The 24,591-nt window shown below is 41.3% G+C and overlaps 1 long non-coding RNA gene and 1 pseudogene across 12 annotated transcripts; one reads left to right on the top strand and one right to left on the bottom strand.

Moving 5' to 3' along the window:
- LOC147986597 (uncharacterized) lies at positions 1–8,194 on the top strand. 12 transcript variants are annotated; one of them, XR_015617321.1, is made up of 10 exons: positions 1–1,084; positions 1,410–1,566; positions 1,668–1,787; positions 1,923–1,992; positions 2,095–2,350; positions 3,366–3,746; positions 4,362–4,423; positions 7,335–7,474; positions 7,559–7,642; positions 7,748–8,194. It is a non-coding gene; the product is annotated as an uncharacterized LOC147986597 (long non-coding RNA). The 12 variants fall into 12 exon arrangements; XR_015617320.1 differs by having other exon boundaries at positions 1,668–1,792; XR_015617314.1 differs by having other exon boundaries at positions 1–253; positions 401–1,084; positions 1,410–1,787; positions 7,748–8,193.
- A 13,907-nt stretch (positions 8,195–22,101) lies between these two features.
- On the bottom strand, positions 22,102–24,124 carry LOC147986596 (uncharacterized; annotated as a pseudogene).
- Positions 24,125–24,591: the final 467 nt, after the last annotated feature.

The following is a 24,591-nucleotide window of genomic DNA, read 5'->3' as shown; positions in this document are numbered from 1 at the left end:
GCAAACAACTCCTCTCCCCGATAGCCCTCTCGCGCGCTAGGGTTCCTTGAGCCGCCGCCGCACCGGAGCTCCTCGATCAGCCCCACCTCATGCCGCTCCACCCACTGCTTCTCCCTCCGCCCGCGCCGCTCTCTTCCCCGCCGGCACTGCCCACCACGAGCGGGAATGCCCCAGATCGTCTCGAGCAAGTCAGCGGGGCGGCGGCCAGATCCGCCACGGCAACATCTCGTCCAGATGGGCCGCGCCGGGAGAGGTAGATCGAGGCGGCGGGCACCGTGTGCGTCTTGTCTCTTGGGACGCCGCTCCGACCCGATCCGGCGAGGAGGCAGCCTCCGTCTGCGGCAACGAGGCGGCCGGCTGCGCGAGAGGTTGATGCCTTTGTTTCTGTTTCGTGCTGCAGGCCGTCTTCACGGAGCTCTGCAACATGCTGGATCCCGGGAAGCCGGCCTTCACCCCCAAGAAGGGCAAGCCCAACGTCGTCATGTTCGTCGGATTGCAGGGTCAGTCTCACTGACTAACCTCGGTTACTTGCTCTGTTTTTTGTTCTATGCATATTACTCTGAATTCTACTCGCTATGTATGATTGCTTGTAGCTGTATATATGCACCACTTTGATGTAAATTTAGGTTATCATTGCGTGTAGAATTGCGGTTAGGGTCATCAGTTGCCTTTCACCAATAGAAGCTGAACTTGTTTAGTTTATTGCTGTAATCTTATCCTCTATCTATGTGCTTTACTTTGTTAATTGTGATGGCAAGCAACTATAGCAGTCGGTATTATACACACGGGAGCTCTCAATTTTGTATTGGGATGGATGGCGAGGTAGATACATTGTTTTGTCGATCTGATTGTGCCTCCAAGACGGCATCGTGATGCCCACCGCCGACGGCGCTGCATCGCGACCAAAGGGGCACCCGTGTACGGCCGGGGACTCACTGCAGTTGAAGCACGCCATCTCGCCACCATGTATGTTGTGTGTTCTTGTGCTGCAGGTCCTGGGGTTTGGGTGTTCTTGTCGCCACCATGTTCATGCAGGCACGAATTGGACTGAGAAATGCTAACAGAGGAGGAGGAGACCATGCAAGTACGTATGTGCCAAAATTGATAGATTTAACTCTAGGTATTGCATTATTTTGCTGCAGTGTAGTAGTACTCTTTAAAGAATTTGTAGGAGATAGCAAAAGGACTAGATGAAGGATCCATTGATTTAAAAACACGTGGAAATAATTCAGTTTTGTAAATATTGTATATACCCTTCCCCTGAAAAGTTTGACGTTGTTACTTGGGAAAAAGGAAAATGCCCACAGATCAAATCCTTTGATGCATTGATTACTTTTTAGTTATGCAAAGTTTAAACTTCAGTCATGCTTTATTGGTCGTTTTCCCCAATAAATATCTACCAACTGCAGGTCCTTGGGGTTGGGTGCAGCAACTCGTAGCTCAAAGACAATCTTTTGTGGTGGGGCGTCGCTGCCGCTGGCGGCACCTGCATAGACCGTCTCGCTGGGAATGAAGAGATGCTCCCCTGATTTAGAGTTGTAGAAAGGAGGTGGTTGCAGACACAAAGTGGGGATACACAACTCCCAGTCATAATATTCTTTATCTTGGCTCGTTGACATCAATCTGATTGCGCTCTCCTCCATGCCAAACGAATCCTTGGTTCGGAGGTGCGCGGCGCCGACGATGACAACCTTTCTATCGACGCAAGGGCATCGGGAGCTCATGTCGCTGTTGATGCCACCACCATGCACGGGGTTGATGCAAGGCGGGACAAGTCTGTATACCAGGCAAAGTACTCAATCTGTTTGGCATTTAGCTTTTTGATTCTGTTTTTAGTGAGCTTTTTTGATTCAAATAATTTGTTTACCTGATGCCTTCACTCCAGGTAATCTGTTTGTCTGACATTTTGCTTTTTGATTCAGTGCGATCACTAATGGGGAGAACATAAAACTTCAATTGAGGGCGCTGTGATTCTCTAGCTACATGTATCATGTAAGTGACGTCTTTCCATGAATCTTCTATACATTATATAACCTCTCAGGCCCTTAGAAAAGTATCTCTGTTAACTCGATTTCTTTCTGTTGATTCTTATAGAGCTTCTGCAGGAGGGCGTCACCTGCGGCATCACTTGCATCAACCTCTCACCGATCACCATCCCGAGGATGCACGACAGACTGGCGGAGCAGGGCACCAGTGATTATTTCACCAATTTGCTCGACTCATAGTTCCCTTCCTCTGTCCACGCAACGTTGCCCATTGTTGCTAAGTTGTTAATTCATCAGGCCCATTATTGCGGCTACATAGTCTGTTCATCTTGCCTTCCTTCTTAGGAGAAACCAATTTACTGAAGGTAACTATTCTTTATTTACATTTTATTTGTTTCTTCCTGCTACTTGTACGATTTGCGTCGGAAATATTCTGACTACTTGCATGAATTTTAGACCCTACTTGCACAGTTGCTTGCATTTTGTGTTGAGAAACATCTACTTAAATGTACATAATACTTGCAAGTTCTATCTGTTGACTGTGCTATGATAACTTTAGGCCTTTAGTTCTACAAAACTGCCAAAGTAGGTGACAACCACCTGCAGCTCAATCCTTGTTTAACTCGACAGACAAGCTAAAGTAAATGCGGAGCCAAGATAAATTGTTGTAAGCCTTTTACTGACTAGGAACGAGGGGTTGTAGGAAGGAACACTGCACTATGAGTATGCCCTTTGTTAGCTCTTTGCCCTTTTCTGTAACACTAGCCTATAGAAGGATGAATGGTGTCAAGCTCCGGGCAACAAGTAGGATTATCTCAGTAGTAAGCAGTCAGCACCACTATCTGAGATTGCACATTTACGACCATGGTGGCACACGGAAAAGGAAGGTTGGTCTGAAACAAATTGCCAAATGCTAGGATCAACATTTCTTTTCTAGAGCATCTCCTTTTCGGGAAAGTTGTTGTCGAGAACTCAGTTGCGTGTTCCTTAAACATTTAGTATGGTGTATTTGTAACGTACAATCCATTCATAATTATTGGTAGTAACATGTGTGTATGTGTATCTTTAAACGTACTGTCACTAGATCAAAATTTGGACATACATAGATAGCTCCAGATGTAGCCTAAATGTTTTTTTACTCCCCATATAATCACTGTTGTGAATCCTTGTGCCGTTGTGCCTAGATATATCAAAATGCATCTGCTGCTATATCTCTCAATACTCAATAGCATGGTTTCATGGCGAATCAGTGCCACTGTTATGTGTGTTGATGTTTGAACCGAACCAGCGATTTGTTAGAACTTATATTGTTTCTTGTATAGGATGTCGGTTTTCCAAATCATAAGAATATTTGCTTTGCTTTGTTTTTTATATTTGCAGGTTGGCAATTCCGAAGTTATTGCCTTTCTACTTCAAACTGAAATAATTCCTCTTTGTCTTTAATATGGAGATGGGCACTGAGCTTTAGAAAACACTATGAACTCAACCCCTTCTGTAAATCAAATATTTCATTTGCGGGGACGACGTGGGGCTCACGTCGAGCACTTCACCTGCAATGGGTGTGGCCTTCTCCGCCTGCCAAACATGCTACAAGTACGAGCACCACGAGGGAACTGCCTGGAGTGCAAGACCCGCCACAAGCTCCTCAAGGGTCAGTCAGCCTCCACCCACGGCCGAAGGCACTTGCAGATGTGAAGAATATCCATGTCCAATTACATCGCCAGAAAGCAAAACCCATGAGATCCCAAACTAATCATCGAGGTAAAAATTGTCATGTAGTCTTTTCTAATATTTCATTTGTATGTTGGTTTGGTAAACTTAGCATGATGCGAGCTATTTTTAAGAAAGTTCAGTCATACCTGATGCAGCTATGAAAAATACATGTTAGGACTATTTACATGCCTATAATTAGGCCCACCAGTTTGGATGGCAAACAATTGCAGCTGCGAAGAATAGGATATCTTCTCGATCTTAGGGATCAGCCCATCTGATCTTTTGTTTGATTGGGGTTGCGGTTTTGTTGGGCATATAAATTTGTGCTGGGTATATGATCATATTTTTGCTGGCACTGATGTATGACCTTCCTTATGGTTATTTTTTATAAAAATAAATTGTGTCAGTTTTGCCGTCGATGATAGTAATAGTATCAAGTTCATATGGTAAAATAACTGATATGAAATACTACCCTCGGTTTAGATCTATTTCATGAAGGTCTCATATTAACACCTATGAGTGGGAGTTTCATAATATAGAGTTCCTTATAAGATTGGATACTATTTTTTGATCTGAAAATATCTATTGCTGATAAGAACGTATTTCACATAATAAATTGCTGGTTCATGCTGGAGCTTGAAATGTATTCCTTTTTTTCTGTAGGGATTTTTGAAACGAGCAGAAGATTAGTAACTTCTACGACATCAAAGATCTGACCTTTTAGAGTATGCACCATATTGATTTACTTATTAATTTATTCACACTATATCAGATTTGTTTTGAACGTGATACTTTATTGACTGTACTAGACACGGGAAGTTAATAGGATTAGTCTGCACCAATTGTTGCATAAGTTCTCCTTGATACCAATTTACACACTTGCGCTACTAGGCCTTTGGTCAGTTTGCAACTGGTATTTTAGACATGTACGAGTATTCTCATGGTATTTCTATATGTTTTAATTAGTACCAGATGGAATTTGGGAATTAGTCTTACAAAGAGAAGAGAAAAGGAAATATTATTCACGAGTTTGCAGGAATATGGAAACTCAAGGTAGTCTGTTAGCATAAGTAAAAAATAACTTTCATTCTATTTCTTGGTTCGACCAAATTATATTTTATCCGAACGTGTGGATGATCGACACAATGAACATACGTAGTTTCTGGTCAGCACTACTCGGATAACAATTATGCCTACTATTACCATTTTTGTGCATTGTTTGGTCTTATGCATTTTAGTTAAATACATCCTTTGTGACGAATAATGATTTTTGAGCATACTATCTTCTTTTCATGTGGGGGAGATCGCTGATAGAAAAGAAAATTGTGTTTCTGATATGTTATGCTTATTTCTAAGTGCTTCCAATTTCCAACTACTAGGTATGCAGCCTTAGATGAACAACTACCTCTTTATTTGCTTGAGGATGATTTGATTGTGCAATTAAGACTACATAATTTCACTTTTCATTTATATTTATTGGTGAGGGCGAGCTGGCGGCGGCATGGCGTGCTGGTGCGCGTGACCGCAGGTTCGGCCAGGGTGCGAGCCGATCTGGCATGTGCGCTGGCAAAGTAAGGCGTACAGGTGCTCCGGCCGACTGTGTGCGTTGGTCCGTGGCGGAGGTGCGAGGTGGGCGTGGATCTGGCGCCTAGCATGCGCGAGGGTGGACATATGGGCGTTGTGCAATTCTTCGCGGCGAGAGGTGTGACTGTGCTGCTCTGCAGATTGATGACGTTGTTCTCCTGGTTTCGTGGATCTGCAGCGGGGTAGCCGGTGGTTGCGGCGCCAGAGAATGCTGGGGCAGCGGCCTTGGGCTGATGGCTGCTATGGCAGGGGCTGCTGCACCGGCTCGGGATGGTGGATTTGGAGCGATGCACTCAGATCTGACCCTGACAACTGCGTTGTTTCTGTGTCGCATGAGTTGCTGTAGCTGGTCGTCGCGTGAGGGCTATGTCGGCTGACGGTAGGGGGGGTGACCTACACAATGTTCTTGGCTCTGATGGCCTGGGTATCGTTGCGTGACCAGATTTGCAAGCAAGCTCACTGATAGGAGATCAGGGACTCGAGTGAAAGCTCCGTGACCTTCTTAGAGGCATAGTCGTAGACATCTTCCTATCCTTTCATGTGCTTGGGCTCTCCGGATCAGAACCTAAAGTCCAGTTTTCTACGGGCGACAATGGCGTTTATGTCGTAACCATCTTCGGAGGCGTTGCCTTGGAGGGTCAGCCTTTGGATGTCGTGTGGGGCTCTTTCGTTTTCAAGGGCGGTGTATGTCGGGGCTGCGGCTCCGGGATCTTCTATTAAGTGTCGAGGCTGTGGCCTCGGGAAGTACTGCGACAACAGCTCCAAGAGGTAGGGCTGCTTGTCGGCATGGCTTGGGTGAGGACCTTGAAGTGCGGAAGCAGCAAGGTTGTTGTCAGGAACTAGCTAGCAATCGGGATGCGATCTAGAGATTTGGAGGGGAGAGATTGGGGAATTCCGCCCAGATCTCGAATGTATGTATTAATATATGGGTTTACTTAGCCATCTAGGCAATTCTCAGCAACAACACGATGCCTCCAGCCAGCCACAGCCTGGCTGTCTTTATAGGCGATAGCTCCCGGCAACGGGGTGAAACGGAACAATAACAGCTAACGGTAAAGACACAATTCAATCTAACGGCTAGCGACGAGCGGTAACAGTGAGGAGTCATCTTAGCCATCCGTTTCTTCTGAAGCGTTTTCCTTGATCTGCTACAGTTAACTGAAACTATCGACACCCGGTTCAGTCCTCACAGTTGTCAGGTCTGTCAATGCGCCCCAGTCGGGACTGTTGGACGACATGTTGGGGCAGCGGCCCAGGATGTGGTGCAGCGTTCGTGGTCTATGTGCGGTTGGCCTGAGCAGCGTGAGCTGCGGGTAGCTGTATCGTTCGACGTTAGTGCTCAAGGGACAGTGGTGGGGGTAGCGGCACCAGAAATTGGTGCGGCGTTCGTGGTCTGTGTACGGCTGTCATGAGCAGCGTGGGCTATAGTTAGTTGTATCATGCGGCGTTGCTGCTCGAGGAAGAGCGGTGGCATGTTGGGGTTGTGGCGCGGGATAGTTTCCAGTTTACATGCATGTCTATGAACTTTGGTTTCAGTCTAGGTAGGTCACACTTTGATTGGATATTTGACATGTCAGAAGACGCTTGTTTGAAAAATAATACCAGCCAGTCACACCTGTTCGACATAAAGAATATGAAATATCTTCAATAGCTACTCCTTCAGGGAATCCTTTGCTTCTGGTATAGTCTCATATTCAACCTTCTGAACTGACATCAAACACATCCTCTGAACTACCAGACTGAATGGTGATTTTGTAGGTAAACTAATTTTAAGAAAAGTAGATTAGTTGCAATAAATATTTTAGTCTTTCACCCATATTCTCTTATTTTCTGCAACTATTCCAAGATAGGTCCCATACTTTCCATTGCAATGCACATCAATTTCATTTGGAAACATACCATGGTCCAATTGTTTGTTTTCTTTACCAGTTTTGCATGGCCATTGTGTACAACCATGTTATTTGTTGCTTGATGAAACAAGAATATGATGTTTATGATTACAGATGAGTGAGTCATATCTCATGATGAGCCATTTCGCCTTCCTTTATGTAGTGTAAATTTAACCATTGACATATCACTCGGAGAAACATTTTTAGCTGGGAGAAGGAAGAGAATAAGGGTGCTTGAACGGTAAAAAAAAGAAGTCATCAATGCAACCCGTTGCAACTCATAGGCGTTCTACTGATGCAGAGGTACCTTTCCTTGCTTGGGAGTTATATGTGGTTCTGTTTGCTAAATCTGTTTTAGGTTTATACTGATCATGCTTAGCTTTTTAGTGTATAACCAGTTTGTAGGTCCTACTATTTGATCAGCGGATGCAACAGATGGGTGCCGGATGGCGTCTCTGGCGTTTTGTTAAGGTACGACCAAACCACACTACAGTTTGGTCTAGCCAAAGTTATGCATGCTGTTCATCTTTACTTTGCGTGTGAATGTCCCTGAAACATGGTTTTGTTTGACACTAGGTTCAGGACAATAAACATGATAACTCAATCACTGTTATCAGAATAAGGTATGCACGCTGATGGCGATGAACCCGGTGACGACGAGCGCGGGGGGCACGAGCACCAGGCTGAACAGCACGACGAGAGGCATCACAGTGCGACACCGACGAGGCTATCTACCAGGACGAGGCCGGAGAGGCCCAGCAGCATGCTGCCAACACTATTGTATGAATATGATCAAGTGGTATGTTGTGGGTGCAGTTTGCCTGTATCCTTTTTTTATTTGTCAGGTTTCTATCTTCCTCGCTGGATTGTGTCACTTCCATTTAATCAAAAGAGTGTTAGTTGTTCCCCGAAGACACATCTCACTCACTGTAATTAGGAACTAGTTGTTGTTTGCCTCAAACATATACATGATCTATTGACTCCTACCAAAATTTCACAACTACCCATGCAGAAAAAAAACATTGTGAGTATAAGAATGTTGATTATCTACATTGTCGCCTGTAGCAATGCACGGGCACTCTACTAGTTGATTTTGGTTTTAGAGTCGCTAGTGCTGCCGCAAATTAGCACCACTTAACTTGTAGCAATTTTTGCATGGGGACAATATTTTCTGTCATTACCATATGAATTGTTGGAGGCCTATTTTAGCCTCTAGTGAGGAAAGAAAGCAGTTCCCGGCTATGCTTTTAAGCCTGCCGTTGAAGACCAAGCAAAATCCTGCTTAGTAATTAGAAACCAATTAAGGCATCATCATGTAGCAATGTACAATTTTTTCATTATTCTACGGACGATTCCATTGAATTTGGCCACGCCGTGCGCCCTTCTTCCTAATCTCATTTAATTCTCTTTTATTAGGGATGAATCCATTTAATTTGCCCACATCGTGAGTCAACCTTCCTATTTTTTTAAATATGAATGAATCCGCTTAATTCAAGGACGCCATGCGCCAGAGGCCTGGAGCCTTTGCCTTCCTAACTCCTTTAATAACGTCCGTGTGCTAGAACATTCATCGTCCTCCTTTAATTCTGTTTAGTTTACCCTTCCCTCGTTATCTCACATGGCTGTGTACAGTACATTGGAGATCACTAGTTCGATTCTGGAGAGCAATTTTTTTCCTTCTATTTTCCTGGACTGCAGTCAGCCCGCCGAGGTGTATGTTTTAAACGGGCTACAACTAAGATATAAGATGGGCCACAACAACACAACACAGGCTGTGCTCGACGGACGGGCGTGCATGTGTCATATGTCACCAAATTAGTACCACGTCGCATACATATAGAAAATAAAATCACCGCGGGACGAAAGCAAGAATATCACCTTGTTTTATTAGTAGGTATAGATATATATATATATATATATATATATATATATATATATATATATAGATATAGATTTGGTTGTATTATTAGGAAAAAAACTAAAACTCTCTAAATTTATACAAAATGTGCCAAAATATGCCCCCACTCAAGTATCCCCCCCTCCCCGTTCAAAAAAGTTGTTAGGTCCGCCCCTGGCGAGAACGGAGGGAGGGGGACGTTGGAACGTGAAACGAACGGGTTGAGTCGGTCAATGGGCTACAGTACCCTCTAGACCCAAATCAACCAGAGTAGCCTGATTTCGCGCCAATTTTTTTGGGAGCAAAAGAGGGTTTCCCCTCCGATTTCTATTAGAGAAACCAGGCCGAAGCCGAGCGACAGTTCAGTAGTCTTGATACAAGTTCATAAACGGGAAAAGAAAAACGAAACATAACAGGGGAGGAGGCCTAGAGCTGTCAACATCCCCACGATGAGCAAACTTAAGACTTCATTACAATTCCAACGCAAAAGAAGAAGGCTAAAAGCACAGAAACAGGAAGACAAGCTGGGAGCGTCGCAGCTTCGCTAATCTTTTTCACATCTGCAGCCTCGGAACTTGGAAGCGCCATCCCTGCGAAGCTTTCAAGATCTCACTTGCCACCTGTTCGATGATCCTTGCCCCCAACATCACCATTCTTTCCTCTGGGTCCTTTTTCTGTAAAATAGACCAGTCAGTGATCCAGCTCCACATTCTTTTGATGATCCTAATTGGGTCATTCAAATTTCTTTTGTTAAACCAATATCATTTCTACAGTTCCAGATCGCCCAAAGGAGGGCTGAAGTGCCAGTCAGGACCATTTTTTTTGCTCTCCTTGTTAAATTGACCTAACCAGCTCCCAAAACATTCATTGGTATCTCTAGGAATTTTTTTAAGATCGAATGCACATCCTATCAGGTTCCAAACCAAGCGAGCCACCGAACAGGAGAAGAAAAGATAGTCAATGTTTTCATCTTTTCCACAAAACACACATTGCTTGTCCCCTTTCCACCCTCTTTTGAGTAAGTTATCTCTGGTCAGAATACTTTTCCTGGTCATTAGCCAGAGAAAGAATTTGATTTTGGCAGGCACCTTAGGTCTCCACAGAAATTTGTGTGGGAAGCCAAGATCAGTTTTGAGAAGGTGCAGTTATAAAGATTTCACCGAAAAAATTCTATTAGCATTTAGCATCCACAGGGGTTGATCTCTACCCCCATGTATTATGATTTTTTGACATCTTCTTTTAAGACTATCCCATAGAATACTATATCCCCCACTAATTGTTCTTCTAAAGGACATGGCATTCCATCCTTTCTCCATCACTCCACTAACAGTAATCTCCCTATTATTGCTAATAGAGTATAATGAAGGGCACCAATCTTCTCAAAATCTGGTGTTTTTCCCATCTCCAATTCTCTTCTTGATATGGGGAAAGATCAGATCCTTAATCTTTAATAGACAGGTCCAAAATTGAGAATCTCTGTGTCTTTTCTTGACACCAGACAAGCATTTGCCATGGAGATATTTAGATTTTATAATATCTTGCCAGAGTCCATCCTCAGCCTCCAGCTTCTAGATCCATTTAGCTAGCAGGGCAATATTAAATTTTTCCATGTTGATCAAACCCAGACCTCCTTGTTGTTTTGGTAAACAACACATTTTCCAGTTAACTAGGTGATACTTTTTCTTATCTTCTTCAGCTTGCCAAACCAATCTAGCCCTGAAGAAGTCAACTTTTTTTCTGACTCCAGCAGGGAGCAGATAGAAAGACATCATATATATTGGTATATTAGTAAGGCACGACTGAACTAGTGTGACTCTACCAGCTATACTAAGCAATCTGCCCTACCAGCACGCACATCTCTTTTCAATTTTTTTAGTAACATTCCTCCACATTCTATTACATATCCTTTTATTGTGAACAGGTAAACCTAGGTATTTTATGGGCATTTCCCCCAGAGCACAGGTGAAGATCCCCTGGTATAGATCCTTTCTATTTTTAGCTTCCCCAAAAAGGTAGATGTCACTCTTATGAAAGTTGATTGTCAGCCCTGACATTTGTTCAAAGGCTGTCAGAATAAATTTCAGATTTTTTGCTGACTCCTCATCATCTTATATCAGAAAAATAGTGTCATCTGCATACTGCAGCATATTAATTCCGTTTTCATGAGTGTCGGTGAGTACTCCTTTAATGTATCCCTCCATTCTCGCCCTATCCATAATTATTGCCAGGGCATCTACAGCTAGATCAAATAGCAAGGGGATAAGGAATCCCCTTGTCTGAGTCCTTTGAAGGTTTTGAAGTATTTACCAATATTATCATTGACCTTCACCCCCACCTGTCCCCCCCTCATGGTGTGCATCACCCAGTCACACCACTTGTCAGGGAAGTTTTTAAGTTTGAGCATTTTGTGGACAAAAGGCCATTTAATTTTGTCATATGATTTTTTTTCAAAATCAACCTTAAACAACATAGCGTTCTGTCTTTTCTTCTTAATTGAGTTTAGAGCTTCATGTAGGATGACCACTCCTTCCATTATGTATCTGCCTTTCACAAAAGCAGTTTGAATGGGTGAAATAATAGGGTTAACAACCTTACTGAGTCTATTCATCAAGACTTCAGTAATTATTTTGAAGCTAACATTCAATAGACAGATGGGTCTGAATTTTTGGATTTGTTTGGCATCTTTAACTTTAGGAACCAGGGTAATAATCACATAGTTCAACCTGGCCAAGTCCACCCCCCCCCCCCCCGCGCTGTAAAAATCATCCAGAATATTTTTTAGATCATGTTTAACTATATCCAAGAAATTCTGGTAAAATTCTATGGCAAAACAATCAGGTCCTGGGCTTTTATTTTTTTTCCATGGAGAAGACAACTTCTCTGATCTCCTCCATAGAGAATTTTTTAATTAAGTCTTCTTGAGTCTGGGAGGAGATCTCAGTGGATCCCTGAATGTTAAGGTTTATAGTAGAATTTTCAGCTTGACCAAATAAATTTTTATAAAATGCAGTAATATAGTCCATCAGTTCTTTTTCCCCTTCAATCACTTCTCCTTCTTGCTCCAATTTAATAATTCTACTTTTCCTCCTTCTCCCATTTACTTTAGCATGATAGTATCTAGTGTTAGAATCTCCTTCTTTGATTTCTTTATATTTATACCTTTGCAACCATTTAATCTCTTCTAACTTGAAGATTTCTTTTAGCTCTCTCCTTAGTTCCTTTTGCATAACTCTTTCTTGGGCATTAATCCCTCTGGATTCTGCATTTTTATCCAGAATGTCAAGCATATTCAGTAATTCTTTTTTCCTCTTCCTATACATATCATTTGCATTTAAGATCCACCCTTTTATTTTCTGTTTGATATTTCTAAGTCTTTTTTGCCAGGTGTCCACACTGGACCCATTGCATTTCAGCTCCCAATTTTTTTCAACAAATTCCTTGAATCCTTCCATATGCATCCAGGCATTTTCAAACCTGAAGATAGGTGGAGCATTTTTTGTTCACCCAAGTCCAACAGCAAGGGTGTGTGATCAGAAATCTCTCTTTCTAGGGCAATGCTACCTCTTGAGCACTGTGTTGGTTTTCCCTTGAAGAGGAAAGGGTGATGCAGCAAAGTAGCGTAAGTATTTCCCTCGGTTTTTGAGAACCAAGGTATCAATCCAGTAGGAGGCCACACGCAAGTCCCTCATACCTACACAAACAAATAAGAACCTCACAACCAACGCGATAAAGGGGTTGTCAATCCCTTCACGGTCACTTACGAGAGTGAGATTTGATAGAGATAATAATGATAAGATAAATATTTTTGGTATTTTTATGATATAGATTAAAAGTAAAGATTGCAAAATAAAATAGATTGGAAACTTATATGATGGAGAATAGACACGGGGGCCATAAGTTTCACTAGTGGCTTCTCTCAAGATAGCATAAGTATTACGGTGGGTGAACGAATTACTGTCGAGCAATTGATAGAAAAGCGAATAATTATGAGAATATCTAGGCATGATCATGTATATAGGCATCACGTCCGTGACAAGTAGACCGACTCCTGCCTGCATCCACTACTATTACTCCACACATCGACCGCTATCCGGCATGCATCTAGAGTATTAAGTTCATAAGAACAGAGTAACGCATTAGGTAAGATGACATGATGTAGAGGGATAAACTCAAGCAATATGATATAAACCCCATCTTTTTATCCTCGATGGCAACAATACAATACGTGTCGTTTCCCTTTCTGTCACTGGGATCGAGCATCACAAGATTGAAACCAAAGCTAAGCACTTCTCCCATTGCAAGAAAGATCAATCTAGTAGGCCAAACCAAACTGATAATTCAAAGAGACTTGCAAAGATAACCAATCATGCATAAAAGATTTCAGAGAAGAATCAAATATTGTTCATAGATAGACTTGATCATAAACCCATAATTCATCGGATCTCGACAAACACATCGCAAAAAGAGTTACATCGAATAGATCTCCAAGAAGATTGAGGAGAACTTTGTATTGAGATTCAAAGAGAGAGAAGAAGCCATCTAGATAATAACTATGGACCCAAAGGTCTGAAGTAAACTACTCACACATCATCGGAGGGGCCATGGAGTTGATCTAGAGGCCCTTCGTGATCGATGCCCCCTCTGGCGGAGCTCCGAAAAAGGCCCCAAGATGGGATCTCTTGGGTACAGAAGGTTGCGGCGGTGGAAATAGGGTTTCGCGGTGCTCCTGGTTGTTTTCAGGGTAATTGAGTATATATAGGAGGAAGAAGTAGGTCGGTTGAGACACGAGGAGCCCACGAGTGGGGAGGGCGCGCCCAGGGGGGTAGGCACTCCCCCTCCCTCGTGGACTCCTCGTTCTTTTCTTGACGTCCACTCCAAGTCCTCTGGATCACGTTTGTTCCAAAAATCACGTTCCCGAAGGTTTCATTCCGTTTGGACTCCGTTTGATATTCCTCTTCTGCGGAACACTGAAATAGGCACAAAAAACAACAATTTGCACTGAGCCTTGGGTTAATAGGTTAGTCCCAAAAATAATATAAAAGTGTAAAATAAAGCCCATTAAACATCCAAAAAAGAATATATAATAGCATGGAACAATCAAAAATTATATATACGTTGGAGACGTATCAAGCATCCCCAAGCTCAATTCCTGCTCGTCCTCGAGTAGGTAAATGATAAAAAAAGATTTTTTGATGTGGAATGCTTTCTAGCATATTCTTCAATGTAATTCTCTCCATTGTGGCATGAATGTTCAGATCTGGAAGATTCAAGATAAAAGTTTAATGTTGACATAAAAATAATAATAGTCCAAGTATGCTAACCAAGCAATTATGTCTTATCAAAATAACATAGCCAAAGAAAGCTTATCCCTACAAAATTATATAGTTTGGCCATGCTTCATTTTCCTCACACAAAATGCTCTCATCATGCACAACCCCGATGACAAGCCAAGCAATTGTTTCATACTTAGACTTTTCAAACTCTTTCAACTTTTACGCAATATATGAGCGCGAGCCATGGACATAGCACTATGGGTGGAATAGAATAGAGTGGTTGAGGTTGTGTGAGAAGACAAAAAGGGAGAAAGTCTCACATTGACGCAGCTAATCAATGGGCTATGGAGATGCCCATCGATTGATGTCAATGCAAGGAGTAGAGAAGAAGCCATCTAGCTACTAGCTATGGACCCGAAGGTCTGAAGTAAACTACTCACACATCATCGGAGGGGCCATGGAGTTGATGTAGGGGCCCTCCGTGATCTATGCCCCCTCCGAAGGAGCTCCGGAAAAGGCCCCAAGATGGGATCTCTTGGGTACAGAAGGTTGCGGCGGTGGAAATAGGGTTTCGTGGTGCTCCTGGATGTTTTCGGGGTATGTGAACATATATAGGAGGAAGAAGTAGGTCGATTGAGCCACGAGGGGGAGGGCGCGCCCAGGGGGGTAGGTGCGCCCCCTGCCTCGTGGACTCCTCGTTGGTTGCTTGACGTCCACTCCAAGTCCTCTGGATCACGTTTGTTCCAAAAATCACGCTCCCGAAGGTTTCATTCCGTTTGTACTCCATTTGATATTCCTTTTCTGCGAAACACTGAAATAGGCAAAAAAACAGCAATTTGCACTGGGCCTTGGGTTAATAGGTTAGTCCCAAAAAATAATATAAAAGTGTGAAATAAAGCCCATTAACATCCAAAACAGATAATATAATAACATGGAACAATCAAAAATTATAGATACGTTGGAGACGTATTAGCATCCCCAAGCTTAATTCCTGCTCGTCCTCGAGTAGGTAAATGATAAAAACATAATTTTTGATGTGGAATGCTTTCTAGCATGTTTCTTCAATGTATTTTTCTCTATTGTGGCATGAATTTTCAGATCCGAAAGATTCAAGATAAAAGTTTATTGTTGACATAAAAAATAGTAATACTCCAAGTATGCTAATCAAACAATTATGTCTTATCAAAATACTATAGCCAAAGAAAATGTATCCCTACGAAGTCATATAGTTTGGCCATGCTTCATTTTCGTCACACAAAATGCTCCCATCATGCACAACCCCGATGACAAGCCAAGCAATTGTTTCATACTTAGCCTTTTCAAACTCTTTCAACTTTTACGCAATATATGAGCGCGGGCCATGGACATAGCACTATGGGTGGAATAGAATATGATGATTGAGGTTGTGTGAGAAGACAAAAGGGAGAAAGTGTCACATTGACGCATCTAATCAATGGGCTATGGAGATGCCCACCAATTGATGTCAATGCAAGGAGTAGGGATCGCCATGCAATGGATGCACTAGAGCTATAAATATATGAAAGCTCATCAAAGAAACTAAGTGGGTGTGCATCCAACTTGCTTGCTCACGAAGACCTAGGGCATTTGAGGAAGCCCATCATTGGAATATACAAGCCAAGTTCTATAATGAAAAATTCCCACTAGTATATGAAAGTGACATAACAAGAGACTCTCTATCATGAAGATCATGGTTCTACTTTGAAGCACAAGTGTGGAAAAAGGATAGTAACATTGTCCCTTCTCTCTTTTTCTCTCTTTTTTTATTTGGGCCTTCTTTTCTCTTCTTTTTATGGCCTCCTTTTTTTTCATCTGGAGTCTCATCCCGACTTGTGGGGGAATCATAGTCTCCATCATCCTTTCCTCACATGGGACAATGCTCTAATAATGATCATCACACTTTTAATTACTTAAAACTCAAATTACAACTCGATACTTAGAACAAAATATGACTCTATGTGAATGACTCCGACGGTGTACCGGGATTGCGATGAATCAAGAATGAAATGTATGAAAAATTTGAGCATGGTGGCTTTGCCACAAATACAATGTCAACTACATGATCATGCAAAGCAATATGACAAGGATGATGCGTGTCATAATAAATGGAATGGTGGAAAGTTGCATGGCAATATATCTCGGAATGGCTATGGAAATGCCATAATAGGTAGGTATGGTGGCTGTTTTGAGGAAGATATAAGGAGGCTTATGTGTGATAGAGCGTTCATATCACGGGGTTTGGATGCACCGGCGAAGTTTGCACCAACTCTCGAGATGAGAAAGGGCAATGCATGGTACCGAAGAGGCTAGCAATGATGAAAGGGGGAGAGTGTGTATAATCCATGGACTCAACATTAGTCATAAAGAACTCACATACTTATCGCAAAAATCTACAAGTCATCAAAACCAAGCACTATGCGCATGCTCCTAGGGGGATAGATTGGTAGGAAAAGACCATCACTCGTCCCCGACCGTCACTCGTAAGGAAAGCAATCAAATAACACCGCATGCTCCAAATTTGTCACATAACGTTTACCATACGTGCATGCTACGGGACTTGCCAACTTCAACACAATTATTCATCTATTTCACAATTACTCAACTAGCACACCTCTAATATTACCACCTTTATATCTCAAAACCATCCATCAAGCATCCAACTTCTCTTAGCTTTTATAAATTTATAGCCAAAGTGAATTACCAGGTTGTTCTAAAGGACTCTCAAAATGATATAAGTGAAGCATGATACATCAATTATTTCTATAAAATAAAACCATCGCCGTGCTCTAAAAGATATAAGCGAAGCATTAGAGCAAAAATTATCCAACTCAAAAGATATAAGTGAAGCACATAGAGTATTCTAAAAAATTCCAATTCATGTGTGTCTCTCCCAAAAGTTGTGTACAGCAAGGATGATTTTGGTAAACTAAAAATCAAAGACTCAAATCATACAATACGCTCCAAGCAAAACACATATCATGTGGCAAATAAAAATATAGCTCCAAGTAAAGTTACCGATGGACGAAGACGAAGGCATCCCCAAGCTTAGGCTTTTGGTTGTCCTTGAATTTTACCTTGGGGTGCCTTGGGCATCCCCAATCTTAGGCTCTTTCCACTCCTTGTTCCATAATCCATCAAATCCTTACCCAAAACTTGAAAACTTCACAACACAAAACTTAAAAGAAAATCTTCGTGAGCTCCGTTAGTAAAAGAAAACAAACCACCACTTCAAGGTACTGTAATGAACTCATTATTTATTTATATTGGTGTTAAACCTACTGTATTCCAACTTTTCTATGGTTCATAAACTCTATTACTAGCCATAGATTCATCAAAATAAGCAAGCAACACACAAAAAACAGAATCTGTCAAAAACAGAACAGTCTGTAGTAATCTGTAGGTTTCGAATACTTCTGGAACCCCAAAAATTCTAAAATAAATTTCTGGACGTGAGGAATTTATCTATTAATCATCTTCAAAAATAATTAACTAAATAGCACTCTCCAGTAAAAATGGCAGCAAATCTCGTGAGCGCTAAAGTTTCTGTTTTTTACAGCAGGATCGCAAAGACCTTCCCCAAGTCTTCCCAAAGGTTCTACTTGACACAAACACTAATTAAAAGCATAAAACCACATCTAAACAGAGGCTAAATGGATTATTTATTACTAAACAGAATCAAAAATCAAGAAACAAAAATAAAATTGGGCTGCCTCCCAACAAGCGCTATCGTTTAATGTCCCTTGCTAGGCATAAGATTTCAACGATGCTCACATGAAAGAAAATAATTGAAGCACAAAGTGAGCATCATAAAACATGTGACAAACACATATAAGTCTAACATACTTCCTATGCATAGGCATCTTATAGGCAAACAAATTATCAAGGCAAGCAAAAACTAGCATATGCAAGGAAGCGGAAAGAAACAATAGCAATCTCAACATAACGAGAGGTAATTTAGTAACATGAAAATTTCTACCACCATATTTTTCTCTCTCATAATAATTACATGTAGGATCATAAGCAAATTCAAAAATATAGATATCACAAAACATATTCTTAACACGATCCACATGTATGCAAAGTTGAGACTCTTCCAAAATAGTGGGATTAACATTAACTAAAGTCATGACCTGTCCAAACCCACTTTTATCAAAAACTTCATAAGATTGAACATTCTCCAAATATGTGGGATCTAAAGTTGACACTCTTCCAAACCCACTTTCAATATTATTGCAAACATTATCAATCTCATATTCATCATGGGGCTTAAATAAATTTTCAAGATCAAAAGAAGAATCACCCCAATCATGATCATTGCAACAAGTAGAGGACATAGCAAAACTAGCATCCCCAAGCTTAGGGTTTTGCATATTATTAGCACAATTGACATTAATATAATTCATAATAACATCATTGCAATCATGCTTTTCATCGAAGGAACTATCAAATATGGGTGTAATAGCAACGATATCATGTTTAACATAAGGAACTATAGCAAACTCATCTTCATAAATATTGGCATCATGGCCACAAAAATAGCAAGCATCATGTTCATCAAGGGATATTTCAATCAAATCATCGGAATCATGATTATCTATAGATTCATGGATATCATTATTTTCTTCCGAAGCAATGGTCATTCTTTCAATAAATTCTTTGACATAGACATTATGAGCATAGTTTTCATAGCAATATTTAAGTATGTCGTAATTTTCAGATTCGTAGAGAGTAACATCATATTTTTCAATCAAAGAAGCGACTTCATAAACACCCTTAAAAGCAACAAATTCTTCAATTTGTTCGATATCGTAGTAACTATAAACACCCTTTGCATAAGAAGATAAGATTTCATTGTCATTAAACTCACATAGGTAGGGCAAGTGTTTTTTAGGGTTCTTAGAGCAACAAGTAAGATCACAAATTTCACAAAAGTTCCAAGCATAACATAGAAATCTGTTTATTTGATGCCATAAGGGTCTCCCTTTTTCAGACAAATGATGGCGCACAAAATGAGCATGCTCATCTAAAGATTTCCCATCAACTAGGCTAGTTGGGGTTTCAACACAAGCGCATAAGGATCGAAGATGATCCAAGTAGAATACTTTAAGTGGATCCATATCAATAAATTTTTAGCAAGCAAAGATGCAAGCAAATGGAAACACAAACAAAGATACATACGGGAAGAAAGCAAATGGAAAAGAGGGCGAATAAAATGGCAAGGGTGAAGTGGGGGAGAGGAAAACGAGAAGCAAATGGCAAATAATGTAATGCGAGGGGAAGAGTTTGTGATGGGTACTTGGTATGTTTTGACTTGTGCATAGACTCCCCGGCAACGGCGCCAGAAATCCTTCTTGCTACCTCTTGAGCACTGTGTTGGTTTTTCCTTGAAGAGGAAAGGGTGATGGAGCAAAGTAGCGTAAGTATTTCCCTCAGTTTTTGAGAACCAAGGTATCAATCCAGTAGGAGGCCACACGCAAGTCCCTCGTACCTACACAAACAAATAAGAACCTCGCAACCAACGCGATAAATGGGTTGTCAATCCCTTCACGGTCACTTACGAGAGTGAGATCTGATAGAGATAATAATGATAAGATAAATATTTTTGGTATTTTTATGATATAGATTAAAAGTAAAGATTGCAAAATAAAATATATTGGAAACTTATATGATGGAGAATAGACCCGGGGGCCATAGGTTTCACTAGTGGCTTCTCTCAAGATAGCATAAGTATTACGGTGGGTGAACGAATTACTGTCGAGCAATTGATAGAAAAGCGAATAATTATGAGAATATCTAGGCATGATCATGTATATAGGCATCATGTTCGTGACAAGTAGACCGACTCCTGCCTGCATCCACTACTATTACTCCACACATCGACCGCTATCCAGCATGCATATAGAGTATTAAGTTCATAAGAACAGAGTAACGCCTTAGGTAAGATGACATGATATAGAGGGATAACTCAAGCAATATGATATAAACCCCATCTTTTTATCCTCGATGGCAACAATACAATACATGTCGTTTCCCTTTCTGTCACTGGGATCAAGCACCGCAAGATTGAACCCAAAGCTAAGCACTTCTCCCATTGCAAGAAAGATCAATCTAGTAGGCCAAACCAAACTGATAATTCGAAGAGACTTGCAAAGATAACCAATCATGCATAAAAGATTTCAGAGAAGAATCAAATAGTGTTCATAGATAGACTTGACATAAACCCACAATTCATCGGATCTCGACAAACACACCGCAAAAAGAGTTACATCGAATAGATCTCCAAGAAGATCTAGGAGAACTTTGTATTGAGATCCAAAGAGAGAGAAGAAGCCATCTAGCTACTAGCTATGGACCCGAAGGTCTAAAGTAAACTACTCACACAGCATCGTAGGGGCCATAGGGCCCTCCGTGATCAATGCCCCCTCCGGCGGAGCTCCAGAAAAGGCCCCAAGATGAGATATCTTGGGTACAGAAGGTTGCGGCAGTGGAAATAGGGTTTTGTGGTGCTCCTGGATGTTTTCGGGGTATGTGAACATATATAGGAGGAAAAAGTAGGTCGGTTGAGCCACAATGGGCCCACGAGGGGGGAGGGCGCGCCCCCTACCTCGTGGACTCCTTGTTGGTTGCTTGACGTCCACTCCAAGTCCTCTGGATCACGTTTGTTCCAAAAATCACGCTTCCAAAGATTTCATTCCTTTTGGACTCCGTTTGATATTCCGTTTCTGTGAAACACTGAAATAGGCAAAAAAACAGCAATTTGCACTGGGCCTTGGGTTAATAGGTTAGTCCCAAAAATAATATAAAAGTGTAAAATAAAGCCCATTAACATCCAAAACAGATAATATAATAGCATGGAACAATCAAAAATTATAGATACGTTGGAGACGTATCAGGAAGTAACCATGGTCATAGGGTATTTATCTTCCCAATCTGGGCAAATTAATATTCTATCAAGTTTCTCATAGGTGGGGTCTGGCATATTATTAGCCCAAGTATATTGTCTCCCACTGATGGGGATGTCTCTCAATCCAGCATGTCTATAATGGCATTGAAGACAAAACTGAAGTGATCAATCCCCCCAGGTTTGTTTTTCTCAGCACTGTTCCTAATGATGTTAAAATCTCCCCCAATCACACAAGGGAGAGGGTTATCTTGATATAATCTGTATAATTCAGCTAAAAAATTTGTTTTACCTTCTTTTTGAGCATCCCCATAAACTGTCACTAAGTTCCAGCTAAATTTAGCTTTTTTATCAAAGAGGAGTGTCCTGACAAAGTAGATGCCTTTTTCAACTTGTATTAAATCAAAGTCATCATTGTTAATCCCAACTAGAATCCCCCCAGATTTTCCACCAGGGGCAATCCATTCCCAGAGAAAATTCCTTCCTCCAGAAAGATTATGCAATTCATTTCTAGTATATTCTCATTTAATAGTCTCAAGTAGACCAACAAAATCTAAATGTTTTTTACAATAGTTTCCGTAATGAAATTTCTTTTGATGTCTTGTCTAATCCCTCTCACATTCCAAAACATTCCTTTCATTGTTTCTTTTTCTTTTTCTTGTTCCCCCTTCCCCAATGGATGTGGCATGTTTCCCAGCACTAGTGGCTGAGGTGCCAATCTTGATTTTCTTATTACTGGAAAATATTTTTTTGAGATTATTATAATAATCTAACTCTAGCTCTGCATTAGAGTGGTCATCTTCGGAGCACAATTCCTCTAGGCTAGCATGTCCAATATCAATTAGATCAGGAGAGCTTTTCCCTTTCTCTTTTTCTTCCTGATTTTTAATATTTTGTAGACAGATATCTCTTCTAGCTTGTTCCATACTGGAAATCAGGTCTAGGTTTTGGTGGACCATATCAATGGTGCACCCCAACTCAACCCCCACTTTCCTATCCATCTCAAATAAAGAAATTTGCCCTTCAGAAAGTGTTGTAGACTTACCATAGTTGTCTTTGTCAGCAGCTCTTTCTTTAGCCAAATCTTCAATCTTAGCATCTTTCTTGTCCAGGTTTCTGTCACTTCTTCTGGTTGGTCCATCCTTGTCCTTATCTTTGTCATCTCTGGCAGTGATCCCCAATTTTGACCCCAGAGACTCCATAGAGTCCTGACTGGCACTATAATCCACATTTTCAACATAATTATCTTCTATCAGGGGATCTTGTGGAGCATCTTTGTCAAGATCATTTTTCTCTGCCAACTCTTCACAAGAAATTTCTTTTTCATCCCACCGGTCCACTTTCTCCATGCATTTGTCTATCAACTCCTATTGTTTTTTAATCATCTCCACCATTCTGTTCTTCTCTTCTTCCCATGCATTATGCTTTTTTCCTCCACTGCCCTCCAGGCTTCCTGTTTATATTTATTTTCTTCCATTTCTTGCATCTTCTGTAGCAGTCTGTCCAGATCAACTTCAGCTTTTTTCCTTAAACCGACCTCAGCCAGATATTCCTTCTGAATACTCAAAATCTCATCATTCTTCTTCTTTACTTCTTCAAATTGCTTGAGTCCCACACTCTCTAGATAGATGTTTTCTTTGGTCCCTTCTACAATAGCTCCACCAATCTTGATTTTTTCCTCATGTCATCTGTATCAGCTTCCCTGTTTGAATCAGTTTTAGTACGTTTCCTTTTATCTTCATACCATCCCTGCTCCACCACCTTTTCAAGCTCTAAAGCCACTCTGTAAATCATGAGGTCCTTATCAGTTACTTCAGTGTGTTTTGGAATTTTTTCAATGTCTCTGACTCCCACCTTGGCTCTGATTTTTACCATCAGGATAGTTGTCATGTCAATCTCTAAAACTGGGCCAATGGTGGCAGCTACCTCACAAGCACCAAAAAAATGTCTAAAGCATTCTGGCATTTTACCAATCTACACCCACACAGTGTGTAACTTCCCTATGGCTTGAGTGTCATAAGTCCAACTATCCACATTTATGACTGCTTTAGTTCCTAGCAGATTGAAATTCCAAAAAATGTGAAGTTCAATCAGCCTGCTCTTGTTTGGAAATCTCATAAGATATGCCTTGTCTCCATGTCTTTTACATCTCCATTGCTAGTCCCACTTGAACATGTAGTTGAAGCCCTTCAAGAAATGTGTCTCATTGATCTCTCCAGAAGCAATATTGATGATTGCCATTGGGTTAACATGTTCACTACTCACCACTTCCTTAGAATTCTGGATCAGAAGTACTCCCAGCCCTCTGGCTGCATATCCTACATATTTAGGTAGAGGTTTCATTTGTTTCAGCCAGTTGCAGTCCTCAGAGATGTGTGAGTTTTTTCCACAGATTATGCAATTTGGGAGCTTGCAATCCCTAGTCAGATGTCTGAATCCTTGCATTTGTTACACATCATTGTAAAATTGTTCCCACCTTTCACCAGCTCAGGCCCTTCTCTTTGTGCAAATCTACCAGTCCCACTCCAAGTTTTCTGATTTTGTCTAGATCCTGATCCAGTATCTGCATCTCCTCCATAGTTGGTATCTCTGTTGTACATTTGATTTCCTTTTTCTCTATCCCCTTTAGGTTTTTTCTCTCCTTCTCCCTGTTTCCCTGATCCAGAAGTCACTCCTGCCCCTTGTTGGGCCATCAGGGCAAGAAGAGCCCCAAACCACTGTTGATGCTGAAAGAACTCAAGAGGAGGGTTGAAACCATGAACAAGATCTTTACCTTTGCCCTCGGATCCAGCACGGCCAGCCTCTAACTTATTCTCTTCTCCCCCTTTTTCTTTAGCAGCTTTCTTTGTTTCTGAATTTACCATTCCTCCTCCATTTCCCAGATAACTTGAGGCGCCAGTTGTGGATCCAGATCCAAACCCTTCGGGACCCCTGCCAAACTGTGGAAGAATCCCCTTATATTTGTCAATCTCTTCTTCTTTCTTTCTGTATTGGAATCCCTCTCGACCTCCTCGGTTGAATCTACCCCCCCCCCACGGTTTCCTCTATAGCATCTATTCATCTCTCCCTCTCCCTTTTCCTCTGGTGGCGGCGAGAGGGGGGAAACCCTAAATCCTTGAGGGGATCACACTCTCCTCTCCACAGAGAGAGAGAGTCTCATTATTTATACTGTTAAAGCTTGTAGAAAGCGTATTTTTACAGGGCATCTCTACCCATTTTCCCTTTTGCCCTCGATTCTCTTTATCATCGAATCCTTCCTCATTAACAAATTTTCCCCAGGCCAACCCACCAGTCTCAATTTCCATTTCATCAATATAATTCGCCTCATTAG

This window comes from Triticum urartu, chromosome 2A (genome assembly GCF_056163025.1).
Source record: "Triticum urartu cultivar PI428250 chromosome 2A, HENAU_Tu73, whole genome shotgun sequence".
NCBI classification, from domain to species: Eukaryota; Viridiplantae; Streptophyta; class Magnoliopsida; order Poales; family Poaceae; genus Triticum; species Triticum urartu.
The sequence above is the reverse complement of the archived record's forward strand: the minus strand, read 5'-3'. Positions and strand labels throughout refer to the sequence as shown.